The following is a 16,147-nucleotide window of genomic DNA, read 5'->3' as shown; positions in this document are numbered from 1 at the left end:
AATCAGACAAGACGGCCTGGAGATTGGGACAGCAGGTATCAAAGTGCTCAGAAAGGAGAGCACTAGATATAAGAGCCAAGGGTCTGTTCTAAGATGATGGCAATAAAACGAAGAGAAGTTGAAAACAAGAATCAATTCGAAAGAAAACAAACAGCAAGGCTTGGTTCTGGACCAGACCAAAGGTAAAAGAGAAGAATCAGAGAGATGACTTCTAAGAGATATCTGAAAAATTCAAAGAAGCAGGCAAAGCTCAAGCAGGGAGAGACAAGACAACTGTGCAGTCACGTGTCCTGAGTGCATCTGTGGATTGGTACCTGGGTAGCTTTTTTGTTTAGGAAAGCTTCAAAGTTCACTCCCCGCTCCACAAACACAGACTGTAACGTGGTTTTGCTATTTTCTCTGGTACCAGCACAGGCTGTAGTTTCTGTGTCAGCAGACAGGGAATATCTGGTTTTGAATCTGAAATCTGTAACATTATCACCAACATTAAAACGCTTTTAAAAAAATGTAAAGAGTGCTTTGACAGAGCTAGGTGAAGGAAGCCAGTCACGAAAGGCCACAAACTGCATGATCCCGTTTATATGAAACATCCAGACTAGACAAATCTATAAAAATGGAAAAGTAGATTAATGGTGGCCTGGGGCTGGGGTGAGGAAGTCGGGTAGGGTCTGGGGAGAAATGGGAGTGACTGCAAATGGCGTTGGAGTTTCTTTTAGGGGTGATGAATATGTTCAAAAAATTGTTAATGGAGATGGTTACACAATTCTATAAATGTCCTCAAAACTACTAATCTGTACACACTTCAAATGAGAGAACTGTATAGTAAGTGAATTGTAACTCAATAAAGGTGTTAAAAGAAAACTTAGGAGTGCATTAATAGGTACTGTGACTTCCGAAACTTAGAGAGTATCTCTCCAGTAAAAACCAAGGCTTAACTTTAAATAAAAAACCATCAGGGGATTTGGAAAATATTAAAAGATATTTTAGAAAGTCTAAGTAAGTTGTATTCCTTCTAGGAGAAAACAAGTATGCATGGAAAAGACAGAGATTTAAACATAAAGATTTCTTCATAATTATTTCTTACAACTGATGTAAATTTTCTAATATGTACTTCAAAAGGAAAGACAATGGCTTGGGGTTTTTTCCAACAATTATGTCAAGTAATATTATACTAGATACCTATAGTTCAATTTTTAGCAGCTGAAATAAAATAACAAATAGCAAGCCAATTCAATAAAAAGCAAAAGATTATATAACTTAACAATTACTGAGCAGATAGGTAAATCTATTTTTTAAGCTTGAGGACCTGGCTAAAACCCTAACATAGATATCCTCTTGTTTGAAAGACACCAGAGAACTACCCAAATTATTTCTGCCTGCACCACATCTCCTGAGAAACATAGTTCCTGTTCACCTGATGCCTTCCCTCATTGAAGCCATTATTGCCCTCTTCCCACTGAAAACTTAGATGGAGTCCCCAACAATTATCAGTCATTCCTCAATGTAGGGTAGGCACTCAAAGGCACGTAACTTCTCTAAGTCACATGAGCTGCAATGGGCACACATAGCCGATGGCCCACTGATGATGGAACGAGCAGGGAACTGAAGGGAGAGCAGCAGTTTCTGTTCAAACTGCCTCATGGATTAGAAGAACCAAGAACCACAGCATCTCTTGACTGAAGATGTTCCTAAAGCAAAATCTCACTGTCGGGACGGAGCCAATTATGAGCAAATACTGCATTTCGAGGATATGACTATCAACTACGACCTCTGAGGAAAGACAGTTAATCAATTCAAAATACCACTGATTGAAATATAAGACTGATGCTTTTAACATTTTTACTTGGACCTTAAATTATAATTCAGTGGGTTCAAATATATATTTAACATATTTCACCTTCCTATAATGAAATTTTAAGCCATCAAAAAACCTAGGAGTGTATAAATAGGTATCCTGAATCAAAAAATATGGACAGTGGTCTCCCCAATAAATTTGACCTGTGAGACCCTATTTGTTAACTGGTCTAAGCTATGGAAAGCCTAAAATAATAAAGACTTTGTAAAAGTAAAGAGTCTTTTTTCCCCCCCTACTAAAATATCCTCCCATTTAAATAAAATTACTTGGGCCTGAAACGATGTTTATTAAGGGGCAAGTCTGTCATACATGAAGTGTTCCAATGTTTCTACATAACATGAAGCTCCAGACACCCTGGAGGGAACCAGAAGGTGCCCAGGAATTGCAGAATGGATGAAGAAAGCTTTCCCAACTATTCAGAGAGAAAACCAGCCTGCCTTTGGACAGCAAATGCCAACTTCCCACAATATATTCTGACCTATGAGTTAAGAAGCTCAAAAGAGACCACAAAGTACCTAAGATGGTAACCAGTCTACTTTCCAGAAATTGTATCACCACTACAGGACATAACTTTAGAAGCTTTCACTTATTTTTCTCACTTGATCTCAAGAATTCTGTAAGCAAATACTTTTCCCATCACGCAGATGAGAAAACTGAAGCTCATAAAGATTAATAGACCTACCCAGCTGCCAACCTGACTTCTCCCCTTGCATGTCCACTGGTATCTCCTACCCAAGACGAACAGAACGGCTCTTAACTCCCCACCCAAACCTGCTCCTCCAGTCCTCCCCATTTCTATAAATGGCAGCTCCATTACTCCAATTGCACAGACTAAAATTCTTGGTGTTATCCTTGACTCCACTCTCTCTTTCACTCCACATCATCTCACCCTTCAGTGAACCAAGTTAGTGCAGGGTTACGTCCAGAATCCAGCCACTTCTCATCACTTCCACTGCTACTCTTTACTTTCACAAAGTCTTTATTATATAAGTCTCATCTCACCTAGATTATTGCCAGAACCCCTAATATCTCCCTGTTTCCACCTTTGCCTCTCTGCCCCCCTCATTCTATTCTCTACACAACAAAGTTTTGTTCTTTAAAAATAAGTCAGATCAAAACCCTTTGTAACCTCCAGTGGCTTCCTATCACACTCAGAGTTGTTCACTGCTGTATATCCAGGATGGGAACAATATCTGCCACCTAGAAGGTACAATGAATACTACTGATTAGTAAATGAAAGAAAATGACCAAAGTCACAGAGTCAGGACTATAGCCAATCTTCCAATGTTCTTTGGTGACAATGAGACCAGATTTCCAATAGCCAATGATCCACGTGGGAGAAAATTTTTAAATTTTACTTGGCAAAACTGACTCTTATAACGCATAAGCAATACTATGTTGGATTTATAACAACAAATTAAAATGAAAATATCATTTTAAAAAGTCACAAAATCTCACACTGGGTTATCTGAATATCACATATTTGGCAGCACGGGCAATTGCCAGCTTAATTATCACAGTGCTGTTTACTCAGATCTTCAGTGTGACTTCTGCATTCAGTCACCTTATCTCAAGACTACCACACACATAAATGACATGAGCTCTAAAAGATTCGGAACTGAGCACCTAGGAGAAGAGGCGATAAGCATTTCTAAGCCTCCTACACTGGTATTAATTACACCAGTCATCTGAAACAGGAATTAAGTTTCTAGGGTGTTACAAGTAACAGCAGAAAGGTTAGATTCAGGATTGTCTTCTACCAAAATTACAAGGAAAGCCTCTCAACGTTGAGTTAAAATGTTGCTTGTTTTCAGATCAGAGCGAAACTAATGCTAAAATTATCCACCATTATAGAAATTTCCCACTAAAACGTTTTAAAGTTAAAATCAAAAACCAAATTTCTCTTTCTTTGCTTCTTTCGAAAACACTTCTACTATCTGCAAAAAGCCCTAAATCACGCTAATAAATTCGCAGAATTTTAACAATTGACCTTCAAGGAAACTTAAGTTTCTTCCCTTTACAAATGAAAAGATTACCTGGTATATAGTAAGTGAACACTGGAAACTTGTTAGATAAACAAGCAAAGGAATGAACGAATGAAATAAGATCCAAAAAGGGTATATTGCTTTTTTGAGATCTGATAATTAATGGGAAAATCCAGAATTCGTCAAAACTAGGTTTCTAGATTCTCTTGGAGCAGGCGTGGAAATAGCAGAAACCAAGATCTGAAAACCTGATTTGGTTCCTCAGGAAAACCTTAACTAAAATTCATTAAAGCCAGTTTCCTTTAGTTCTGTTACTTAGAAAAGCATTTGGTAAAATAAATTTAGCCAAGACACATCTCCTTGGAAACCAAAAGGCAGAATTATCTAGAGTTTCTTTCTTCCTCTACACAAAAAATATGTAATTTAGGACTATTTTCATAATAAATAACTACAACTGTTTTGCATCAGAAGTAACACAGGTGGCCTTTTACTAAAGGAAAAATCCAACCAGCTGAGAGGAACAGGATACTGAAAAGGACCACATCAATCACTAGAAGAGTGTCAGCCTCGTGAGAGCAGGAACCGTGTATTCTTTTCTTTACTAGCAGCAGCCACCATCCCCTGGTATATAGTGGGAATCAATAAATACCTATGGGATAAATGAGTAAGTTTCTCCTTAGAGACCTACCATGTAGACATAAGTTCATCTGGTCACTATTAAATCCCTCTTTACTACAGGCCTTCTATATGCAAGCATACAACACTTTTCCTCCACAGAAATCCTACCTGTCCCTTAAAGTAATATACCCAACCAAAATTATCCCCCCAGTTTTATTAAGAAGGTGAAAAAAGTATGTCTTAAGTAGTCAAAATTACTTATTGAAGCGGCCACTTATTTGCTGTTCTGGCCCCAATCTCTCTCTTTCAACTCATCCTATACAACCCAGCAGGTTGATTTTCTATTCTTTGTATATCCAGAAAATAAAACTTAGCTGTGGCTAAGTACTCCGTCTCTATATGTGACCCACTGCTATTCAACGAGCAGATATGGAAAATCAGAAACTACTATATTAGAATACGAAAGGCAATACGGTGTCAAGGAAAAAAATCAAAAGTGGTAGTTATTATAATAACTGATACCATTGAAAATCCTGAGATTACTACTAGAGGCTTTCATTAAAGACCTCCCTACAGCACTATGATATACATGACACAGATGGGTTTTGGTATTTACACCTACTGAAGTACACATTCAATCTTTAAGATCAATTGCAGGTCCATTGCCTTTTTGAAGCTTTCCCAAGCCACTGGACTAAATATCTGTGAAAGTGCTTTGTAGACTAGGAAGTGCTAGCCCACAGCTCTTACTGCACTAGCTACCAACTGACAGCCTCACATACATTCTACCATTTCCATCATGTTACCGTATTCTTAAGTGTCTAGTCCCCTCAAAAAAGTGAAAAAGTATTTGAACTGTTTTCTCTATTGTCAACTTCTCTATTACTTCTCCATTACTCAACACCTAGAATAGCATCAAAGTATCACTCACACTTTTTGATTTTAAAATGTATTACAAAGCTAAAGTAATCAAAACAGAGTGGTACTGGCAAAAAGACAAATAGACCAGCAGAATAAAACAGAGTGCTCAGAAATAAACCCTCACATATGTGGTCAACATGCCTTCAACAAGGGTATCAAGACCACTCGATGGGGAAAGCACAGTCTCTTCCACAAATGGTGCTAGAAACACTGGATGTCTACATGCAAAAGAATGAAGTTGGACCCTTACCTTACAACATATATAAAAATTAACTCGAAATGGATTAAAGACCTAAAAGTAAGAACTAAAACTATACAACCTCTAGAAAAAAAAAAACATATGGGGAAAGCTTCATGACATCGGACTTAGCAATGATTACTTGGCTATTACACCAAAACACAGACAGCAAAAGCAAAGACAGACAAATAGGACTACATCAAACTTAAAAACGTTCGTGTATCAAAGGACACAATCGAAAGAGTAAAAACGCAACCTACAGAATGGGAGAAAATATTTACAAATCATATATCTGATAAGGGGTTAATATGCAGAATAAATTAAGAACTATAACCCAACAACAACAACAAAAATCAAATATCCCAAATGAAAAAATAACCCAAGTGGTCAGACTTGAAAAGACATTTCTCCAAAAATGATATTCAAATTGCGAACAAGCATACAAAAGATACTCGATATAACTTATCAGTGGAGAAACGCAATCCAAAACCACAATGTGATATCACCTCACACCCATTAAAATAGCTACTACTACTAAAAAACAAAATCACAAATGTTGGTGAGGATAAGGAACAATCCTTGTACACTGCTGGCAGGTTGTAAAATGGTGCAGCCACTATGAAAATAGTATAAAGGCTACTTGAAAAATTCAAAATAGAACTACTATATGATCTACCTCTGGGTTGTATCCAAAAGAACTGAAAACAGGGTCTCTTAGAGATATCTGTACACCCATGTTCAGAGCAACACTACTTACAATAGTCAAGAGGTAGAAGCAAACCAGATGTCCATCTACAGATGACGGATAAACAAATGTGGTCTATACATACAATGGAATGTTATTCAGCCTTCAAAGGGAAGGAAATCCTGTCACATGCCAACATGTACAAACCTTGAGGACATTATGCTAAGTGTTATAAGCCAGTCACAAAAAAACAAATACTGTATGATTCCATTTATATGAGGTATCTAAAGTAGTCAAATTCACAGCAACAGAAATAGAATGGTGTTTGCCAGGGATGAGGGGAAGAGAAATGGAGAGTTGTTTACTGGGTATAGTTTCAGATTTGCAGATGAAAACATTCTGAATATCTGTTTCACAGCAATACGAATATACTTACTACTGAACACTGGTTAAGATGGTATATTTTACGTTATGCAGTTTTTACCCCAATAAAAAAAATAAGTGCCAACATGCAATTACCGAATGGGATTTCCCCGTTCCACCTCCACGGCAGGAGTCTAAGCGGCCAGGCCCTTCTCGCTGTTGACAGTCATTTCCAAATTTCTTCCAAGCTGTCTTTTTTATAATCAATTGGACTATATAGAAGATCAGAGACTCTCTTTTTCACCCATTTAAATAAAGTTTCCACAATCCCTAGTCAGCTGCTTTCTGGTTTAAGCCCAAGTCAAGTATAAATCCAAAAATGAAATAAAGGCCTTTGTGTTCTCAGTTGGGTGGGGGAGAAGCATAACAGAATCACCTACCGAGTTTCTTCAAATCACCTATCCGCCTTATGTCCAGCATGCTTCCCCGGAGAAAAGTCCCAGTGTGATTTTCTATCCTCTCCACCAAGCACTCACTGCTCCCCCAAACGCATCCAACCCAAGCCACTGAAAACCACTATTTTAAAACATATCTTGAAAATGGCCTTCAGAAAAATTTTACCAAAAGCATTTATTAGGCTGAAGTCTTTGAACTTTCAATAAATCTTTTCTGTAAATCCGAAACTCTCCATAACTTATCATTTGTCTACTGAAACACTATTTTGTTATGCAATTATTATACCTATTTCCTATTACAAATGATCAGCACTAACATTCTAATTTTAAAAAATAAGGTAATATTGTGACTCTTTTTGAAGAATCACAAGCATTTCTCAAACTGGAAGAGAGACGAGGGTTAGCAACCACATTCAGGCTCAGCTGGGGCAAGCCTTCCTAACAGGTTTCCCAAGGGCACATTCTGTGCCAGAAGTCAAGCCAGACCCCAAACATATATACACACAGAGCACTCTCTTTACACATGAAATACCAACCACTCAGAAGTCAGACTCTGGCAAACTATACTGGCAAAACCTGCAGTCCAAAGTATGGTAAGGGGAAAGGGGAGACTCAAATCAACTACATACTAACTCTCATTTCAAAAGTAACATGCGTTTTTGAAGTCTTCGAAAGAATAGTATGGTTCTGACAAGTCACAAACTTATACTTTTTGTAAAAAATATGGGAAAGTACTGCTTTCCATTTTTTTCCTAGGTACACACAGGTGAAATAAGCAATAAAAGTCAAATTGGGGGGAAATTTTAGAACATTCTATTAATTTATAATTATGTATCTTATAAACATCTCCATCTAAGTACTTTCTCTCCTTGAAGAGGCGAGGTACCACAGTTCAATTACCAACTGCTTCTCTGAAAGCATCAAGAACTGAAAAGAAACTTGTAAAAACAAATAATCGATCTGGAACTAAGACTGTTAAAGGAAATGTAAGGAGCTCACAATACGCCCAACTAGAATTCCTATGTAGGCAAATAATTGAGAATATGAAAAAAAAAGAATTGTGAGAAGAGCCAAAGTAAAACATACTCATCACAGTCAAGTCTTGATTACAGGAATATGATCATTCAGCACACAACCCTTTGCTTTCTATTTCTCAATAGCTTTATTCTGAGAAGTTGAGAATTCATTCTAAAAGGAAGCAAGACTCTGAACCACAAAAACCATGTAGTCAATGACTTACTTGTAGCTTTGGTAAAAGGTTTTGTGGAAGAAGTGGGCAGAGAGAAGAGGAATAACCAAAGTCCACTATTGGGTCTGTGCAATTCATTTAACCCGGACCAGCTCTAGGAGAGGAGGGAGGAAAAAAGGAATCCAGAGACCTCCGTGGCTGGATGTCCTGTCTGCTCAAGTTGCCTCTGAGTTTCCCCTGTATTTGTGTAAACGTAACTCTCTCTCTCCAAGCCGGCATTCTCCAACAAGCATACATTCTCCTGCCTCTCCTGAATTAAAAAAAAGGGAAATCTAACATTATGTAATTGTCCATTCCCCACAATTTAAAGTTAAGCATACTACAATCCTAATTAGAGGGAAAATGTAGTGCAACATGACAAGTAACAAATTAGAAATCTAAAGCTGAAAATTCTCATCACAGACCTCCAGAGGCAAAGAGAAATAGCTTTGCCTGACTCCATGGCACGCTGGCCAAGCACTGCTGTTTACTAAGGTCCAACTAAAGAAGCCCCTGACATGACGGCCAGAGGGGAGGGGAGTCGGGGGGCTGGGAAAAAGGAGAAAAGGGTTAAAGTACAAATTAGTAGTTGATAGAGGGTCACAGGGATGGGGAGTACAGCATAGGGAATGCAGTCAGCAGTAATGTACTGGCTAGGTGCAGAGCCAGAGGAGAAAAAGAGCAATCAGGGGGATCATTTTATAAACTATAGAAATGTCTAAACAATGCACTGTATACTTGAAACTAATAACAAAATAAAAAAAAAAAAAAGAAGCCCCTGACAGTCTCCTGTGCCTTTTTGGTGTCATCTCTCTAGACCTTCAAGAAAACACACATTCTCTTTGCAGCTGGAGACACCTTACTCTCCCCAGACCAGAACAAAAGGAGAAAATGAAGGTGGACTAACCCTCACCCTCAAAAGATACACCTAATGGATTTTCTTACCCTCGTGATCACAAAACCAATCACACTCACGTCATTCCATCCCTCACTCAAATCTGTGTTTAAAAGAGCCTAAGAAAATGGCATCTTTCCCGTGTTTCTATGACTCACTCCACAGCTCATCGAAAGCCTATCAAAAGAATAAATGAGCTGTCATCTAAGAATAATTAACTTACATACAGTTGACCCTTGAACAAAGAAGAGGTTAGGGGCACCAACACCCTGTGTAGCCGAAAATCTGAATATAACTTTTCACTCTCTAAAAATTTAACTAGTTATAGCTTACTGTTGACTGGAAGCCTTACTGTTACTATAGTCAATTAAGACATATTTTGTATGTTATATGTATTTTATACTATATTCTGGAATAAAGTAAGCTAGAGAAAAGAAAAATGTTACTAAGAAAATCATAAGAAAGAGAAAATACATTTACAGTATTTATTTTTAAAAATCTACATACAAGTGGATCCACGTGGTTCAACCTGTGCTGTTCAAGGGTCAACGTAAAACCTTTGGAAAACAAAGTGCCACATCAGTGTTTTGTTTCATTTTTAATTAGCTAGGCATAGAAAAAAACTAAAAGCAAAAATCCAGTGAGGCCAACTTATTTATTATACCAAAAAAGTAGAAGTGCAGTGGATAGAAGGCTGGATTGTCAATCTCAAGTGACAGTGAAACACCCATATATTAAACAGCACTGTATGTGGAACAGATACAAATTTTTGTGAGAGCACTAAAGGAATAACATAACACTTACCTCTCCCTGGAACAGGGAGAACCCCTCACCTAAAGGGCAGTCACCAAACTGGCAGGAATGTTTCTCCTCTCCTGACTCAGACTACTCCAGTGGAAGGTAATCAGTAACATTCTCAATGGAAAGCTCCTGCAACATCTTCCTGATTTCTGCACAGTTATCCCTCCACCTGACTGATCCTCTCCACCCCCGATGCCCCTTGTGACCCTTCCATGTAAATGAGAGAAGGTCTAAACGTTGCCACTGTTCCAGAAATAAGGAAGGTACAAGCACTTCTTTTGCAAATGAAAAATGAGTTTAAGAAAATGGTAAACTAGAATAAATTAAGTTTGGCTTCTCTAAAGAGCATACAAATACATTATGTTCTGAATTAACAAATTTAAAAAAAAAAAAAAACCTACTGGCTCTACCAGGTAAATTTAACACGATTTCTTTTTCCATAACTTTGTAATATGAGTAACTCTAAAGTTTAGTTACCAAACAATGCTGTTTTCATAACTTTTTGACCTTTATGCAGATTTTGTTTCCTTAAATTTTTCTTCTTGTTTCACATATTTAATGAACACTGAACACTTAGGTGCAAGGGGGAAAAAGTAGTAACAAATTTTAACATAATAGACTTTCAGGCAGGAAGAAAAAACAGGAAAGAGTAGTACAGTTAAATCTGAAAACCTGACTACCAATCAGTGCCTGATCATTGACTAGTTCTATAACCTCCAACAAATCACTTCAACTTTCCCAGCTACAGTTTTCCCATCTGCAGAATGAGGAAGATGAGCCAAATGATTTATGCTCAAAAACCCTTCTAGTTCCAACAATCTAAGAATTTGTTCATCAGGAAGTAAGAAAATGCAACTGCAAATAAGACTTTATGGTTTACAAAGTACTTTCATACTTATAGTCTCAATTATTGCAGCAAAGCTGTGAGGCAAGCAAGTATTGTGCTAATCTCTACAAAAAATAGTTTTTCAGAAAGACAGTTGAGAAAGAGCTTCAAATTTTTTTTTTTTAAGATCCCAGAGGTGGAAAATTTGAAGCCCAGACCTTCTGAGAATACTTTGTTCATATTTCAGTATATCAAAAGTTATTATTTTTTAAAACATTAACTTTTAAAATTATTTATTAAATTATTTCAAAAATTAATTTAAGTTAAAATTCAAAAATAATTGCCTGCTATGCAAAAGCTTTATGGGGGCATCAGGGTGTCATAATACCAAACAAGGAAAGGTTACTACAAACGGCCCCAGTGGATGGTTAAGCTCCTTGGGGCCAGGAGCACACTTTAACTCACCATTGGAATCATGGACTCCAACAGCATGCCTTCTAGGTAGAGGCACTCAATACGTCCTGTTTGACAATACAAATCTCAAAGGTTAGGAATATAATGACATTATGGGGAGAGGAAGTCTGTATTTCAGATATGAACTGTGATTTTAGAAAAAAAGAAGCATGCTATATCAGAGCTCTAACTCTACATTAATGGGAACGAGTCTATTTGTCTTCCTCAGAGAAAGTTCAATTTGGTCAGTGAAACAAAAGGCTCAAATCTGAGCTGTCATCAGAAAATCTTTAGACTATTCATACAACATATGTGCACTGGGATGGACCAACAGAAATGATAACACGGCAGTGAGGACCTGTAGGAAGCAGAGAATCATGCTATCATTAATCATGACATACTTTCACCTAAATCAGAAAGGTTCATGGAATCTGTACTCATACTGTTCTGCCTCTTCTCATACTCCTGGTTTCACAGCTCGAAGAGATAGAAGACAGTCATTTATTGAAAAGTTCAACCTGCAAACTTTAGAAAATATACCTCCTATCTCAACTCATAGTCAACCGAGATCTCCCAAAGTCTACTAAACTCCTAATCTCAAGCAATCTGCAATCTGTGACTTCAATGAAGTTACTAGAAGGTAGTTTTTAAAAAGATGCTTTAAAATGAGGGGGCTACATCAAAATTACATGCCTAATTCAAAGCAAAAGCAAATACAAAAGCCCGAAAAAAGTAAAGAATAGTTTTAAAAATCTCAATATACAATTTCAGTGAGGTGCTTTGGAATTATTACCAAGAGTTCAAGTCAACCTTGCCGCAGAATTCTAGGATAAAGTTACAACACTGCCTGATGTTTCAGATCTAAGTTGATTGCACCAGAATTGCAATTTCAAACTCAAAGAGCAGTACCAGGAACTGCAGAGAAGCTAACAGCAACACCTACTGACTGTCTTGAGCCACTTGCCAAACTTGTTCTCTCAGTCAACAAGAGAAATCTAATGATACAGTCAACTTCAAAAGTCCTTTACTTAAGCCTAATGAGATAAGAAAATAGCCACATGAAACCATTAATCCCCCAAAATCTCTTATTTTGCTCCTAACCATTTATGTGCAAATCACCACCCAAGTCATTTTAAATGCACTAATTGCTAATGCTTTAGTATAAATAACTTACTCCATGGGAAAAAATGTTTTAATATTAATATTCTCATTAATAACTGGTATGTCATCTAATAGTCAGAGACATCAGTGACCATAAACTGCTTTACGTAAACCTTTTACTTGAAATTACTGCTGTTACCACTGTTCTATATTACTCCCATCAGCTTTTTTAATCCTCGTAAAAGTGACTTAATTGCAGCTTTCATAAAAGGGAAAAGGAAAAAGTGAAAGTCATTAAATCAAAATTATATAGAAAATTAATACCGTTACTAAACTGGCTGCAGAGAATATTATAGGACTAAATCTTGTACTTTTTCAAAAGATTAAGTCAGAGAATCTTTACCTTAGACGAATATTCTATATGAGAAAACAAGAGAAAGTTGACACTTAACTCCTACAGAGTAGCAGTATAAAAACAATGGCTTAAGAGTCTGAGTCAGAGTTTCAACATGAAAGGTTTGCTTTATAGAGGAAACGCCAACCCCAGTTCATCCAGATAGACCTGGAACCTGATGAAAGTCAACACCTTTCCTCTGAAATTTGCATCGCATCACTGGCTGCAGTTTAGAAATATAATCGTTTAGCAGGTAGTAAGAATTTCAATAAATGCTACCTTCCCTCAGGAAAAATAAAATCTATAAGATAAATGCCGTCTAGGGGTCATCAGTCTCGAAATGCTTCCTTTCGAAACGAATACCAACAACTCAATTAAACATCTTCCTTGAAAGTGAGCCAATTCCCTTGTCTCTATGTTTTCCAAACAGGGAACCCGATGAAATTTCAACCTGCCCACCACGATTACTTGTCTTCCTAGAAATGCCATGGAGCGATAGGGAGCCTCGCAAATTTCCTTAAGGTCAGGAAAGAAGTTGGAAACAGATGGAGCGAGGGAGTAAAAGTTCCTTTAGCAGTACCCTCACGCCTCCCCAGCCCCCTTGCGGTTTACTTGCAGCAGGTTAGAGCATCCCAGAATTTCACTCCCCAGACTCCCCCGGAAAGAAATTAACCACCCGCGGGCACCAAGCTGCTCTTCCCCTTTCTCACGATTAAACCTTCTCGGCCTGTCTTCTCCAGCTCAGCCTGCAAAGCGCTCACCCAGGTGACTGAAAAGGAAGGGTCGTCGTGTGGAGAAGAGAGCAGCGGCGTGGGCCCAGCCATCCCAACCCGGGCGCGGGTCTCCCAGCCTCCCCCACGGGCGCCTGGCCGACAGTTGTGCAGATTCGGATTCCAAGGTGCGTGCGCGCACGCCCAGCGCGGTGCAGCCCGGACTCGCTCCCGCCGGGCTGCGCTATCAGCACGCCACCAAATCGGAAATAAAACTTTGACCGGCCTCCGGGTGTCCTACTCCCAGTCCTAGACTCGAGCCCCCGCCAGAAGGGGGGTCCGGGGCTGTCAACAGTCCTGCAACCCCGCTCCCCTGCCCGGCCCCGGGGCGCAGGAGCCACTTACCGCTGGGCCCAGCCTCCTGGTGCGGCCGCGCGTCCCGGGTGCGTCCGCCGCGCGCTCTCCCTGGGGAGAAAGAGAAACCGTGTAGACCGTCGGCGCGCGCTCACTCGCCGCCTCTTCTGCGGAGAACGGCAGGCGGCGAGGTCGGGGCGGGCGCCGAGCGAAGGGGGACCCGGCGAAGGCGATAGTGAATCAGTCCAACTCCCGAGCCAGGCTTTAAGGGGAACCCGGAATGCACACGCGAGAGCAGCCGGCGGGGAACTCGTTCCTAGCAGAATGGGGGGCGGAGATGCCCCGGTCCCTGGGCATCAACTATTGTCTGGGCGCTCGGGTCCCCGCTCGCGCCGCCTCCGAGGCTCAATGCCCCCCATCCCGCCCTCCTGCCCCCAGGAGAAAGAGTTGAGGGGGCGGCCGGCGCAGGCAGCGAGTGCTGAGCGTCTAGAAATCGGGGGTCCCGAGGTCCGAGGTGGGCGCCGGGGAATCGGGAGGTGCGTGCCGAGTGGGGGAGGGGACAGGTAACTGCAGCCCCGGGCGGGAAGGCTGGGGAGGATCGGTAGGGGAAGGAAAGGAGGAGGAAGCCACGGAGGCAGGAGGGGATGGAGTGGCGGGGGGGCGGGCAGGGGGTGGCCTCTGGAGCCCAGACCTGGCCCTCCCCGGGTACCCTCCTCCCGGGGACTCGGCGCCGCACTGACTTTCGCTCACTCGCTCACGCACGCACTGAACTCGCTCACAAAGTTGCCGGCGATGGAGGCGCCGCACTCGCCCTTCCCGTCCCCTCCCCTCCCCGCCTCCCCGCCCCATTCCTTCCCCTCCTTCACTCCCTCCCTCCTTCCCCCCGGTCTCCGGTGAGATCACCGCTGGGTAGCTCGGCGCTGCGCTCAAATCTCGCGAGAATAAGGGCAGCTCTGCCCAAGTGGCGGGGGAAGTGTAAGGAGTCGGAGGAAGGTGGGGGGACAGCAGAACTCCTAGTTGCTATGACGACGGCAAAGCCCTGGATTCCTGTCTCCTGCGGAGAGCACAGACAGCCAACGTGGGTGCAGTTTTCAACCTGCCCCCTCCCTTGCCCGACGCCCTAATGGTGGAAAAAGCGAGGGCTAGAAGCGGGAGGATTTTTAAACCTCTTCAGAGAGGATATCTGTAAACATCAGCGTCATGCTATCTGGCTAAATTTGGCAAACGAAGCTAATTGTCTTTTTAAGAGGTCCTGGGGCAGATTTCTGCCAGAGAAGCCTGTGCATATCTGCACCCCCAAATTTCTACTATGTATTCAGTTTTTCAATTCCCCAGCTAACGTCATTCCTCAACCCCCGCGCACTCCATAACCCGCCTCAGTCTCCTTCCCCCACCCCCTCACCCCGCTGCATCCCCACCACCACCTCTAGACTGGTTTCCTTGAGAATCTGCCTGATTCAACTTTGTATTCTTAGAGCTTCCACAGGCTTGGTACATAGTAGGTATTTACTTAATGTCTATTGGGGGGAAAATGAACTCAACAATCTGTATTTGTCCTCAATATTTTCCTTTCACCCTACCCTGGAAAATACTTACGCTAAGACTATATTTCTGCTCCCCAGTTACGTTTTTGACTCTATTAAACTATCCTCTCATTTCTTTTCACACAGACTGTGTCTGTTTTTAATAGTTAGAATTCTTCCCTTCTCCATCTTTGTCTCATAAAAACCCTAATCACCATGGAGGGCATTTTTTTTTTTTTAAATCATTAAACTTCTTCAAATCACCTACTCCAAAATGCTGTTAAGGATGAACATGAAATCTTCTCACCCCCAGTTGTTTTCCTTTAATTGTAGAGACTTTGAGGGGAAGGGAGAGATCGGACACTGTAAATAGAAGTTGAGTTTAAACTTTAGATTTCAAAATGAATGAGTAAAAATCGATTCCATGGTATGTGAATTATATCTGTTTTAAAAATAGATTCTTTCTCTATTTACATCAATATGCAAAAACCATTATTCAACTCAATCCTGTAAATCTAGAAACCTAAAAAAGTTCATGAAAACTCTTAAACTACGTACAAGCTTAAATGCTATGTGAATGAAAGTTATATTAGAAACCTAGTGATATAGTGATAAAAAGCACTAAAGTCAAGAAACTAGTATTTGAGTTTTTTCTGTGTCACAAATAATTGAGTCTCCTTAAAAAGTTAATTTTTCTGATTCTTCATCTGTAAAATGAGGGGTAGCCCAGATATTAGGTCAT

The 16,147-nt window shown here is 40.3% G+C and overlaps 1 protein-coding gene across 13 annotated transcripts in view; it reads right to left on the bottom strand.

Moving 5' to 3' along the window:
- Positions 1–14,707, bottom strand: part of SIPA1L1 (signal induced proliferation associated 1 like 1) — a 321,896-nt gene extending 307,189 nt beyond the window's left edge. For 6 of the 13 annotated variants that reach the window (XM_039883692.1, XM_039883695.1, XM_039883693.1 and 3 more), the window contains exon 1: positions 13,934–14,043. The gene's annotated coding sequence lies outside the window, so the exon portion shown is untranslated. Of the gene's footprint in view, positions 1–13,933; positions 14,066–14,573 lie in introns of those variants that run through there. The other 7 variants (XM_039883683.1, XM_039883682.1, XM_039883687.1 and 4 more) reach the window with 4 other exon arrangements.
- Positions 14,708–16,147: the final 1,440 nt, after the last annotated feature.

Source organism: Pteropus medius, unplaced genomic scaffold, assembly GCF_902729225.1.
Source record: "Pteropus medius unplaced genomic scaffold, Ma_sr-lr_union100, whole genome shotgun sequence".
Classification (NCBI taxonomy): Eukaryota; Metazoa; Chordata; class Mammalia; order Chiroptera; family Pteropodidae; genus Pteropus; species Pteropus medius.
This window is presented reverse-complemented; position numbering and strand designations above follow the sequence as displayed.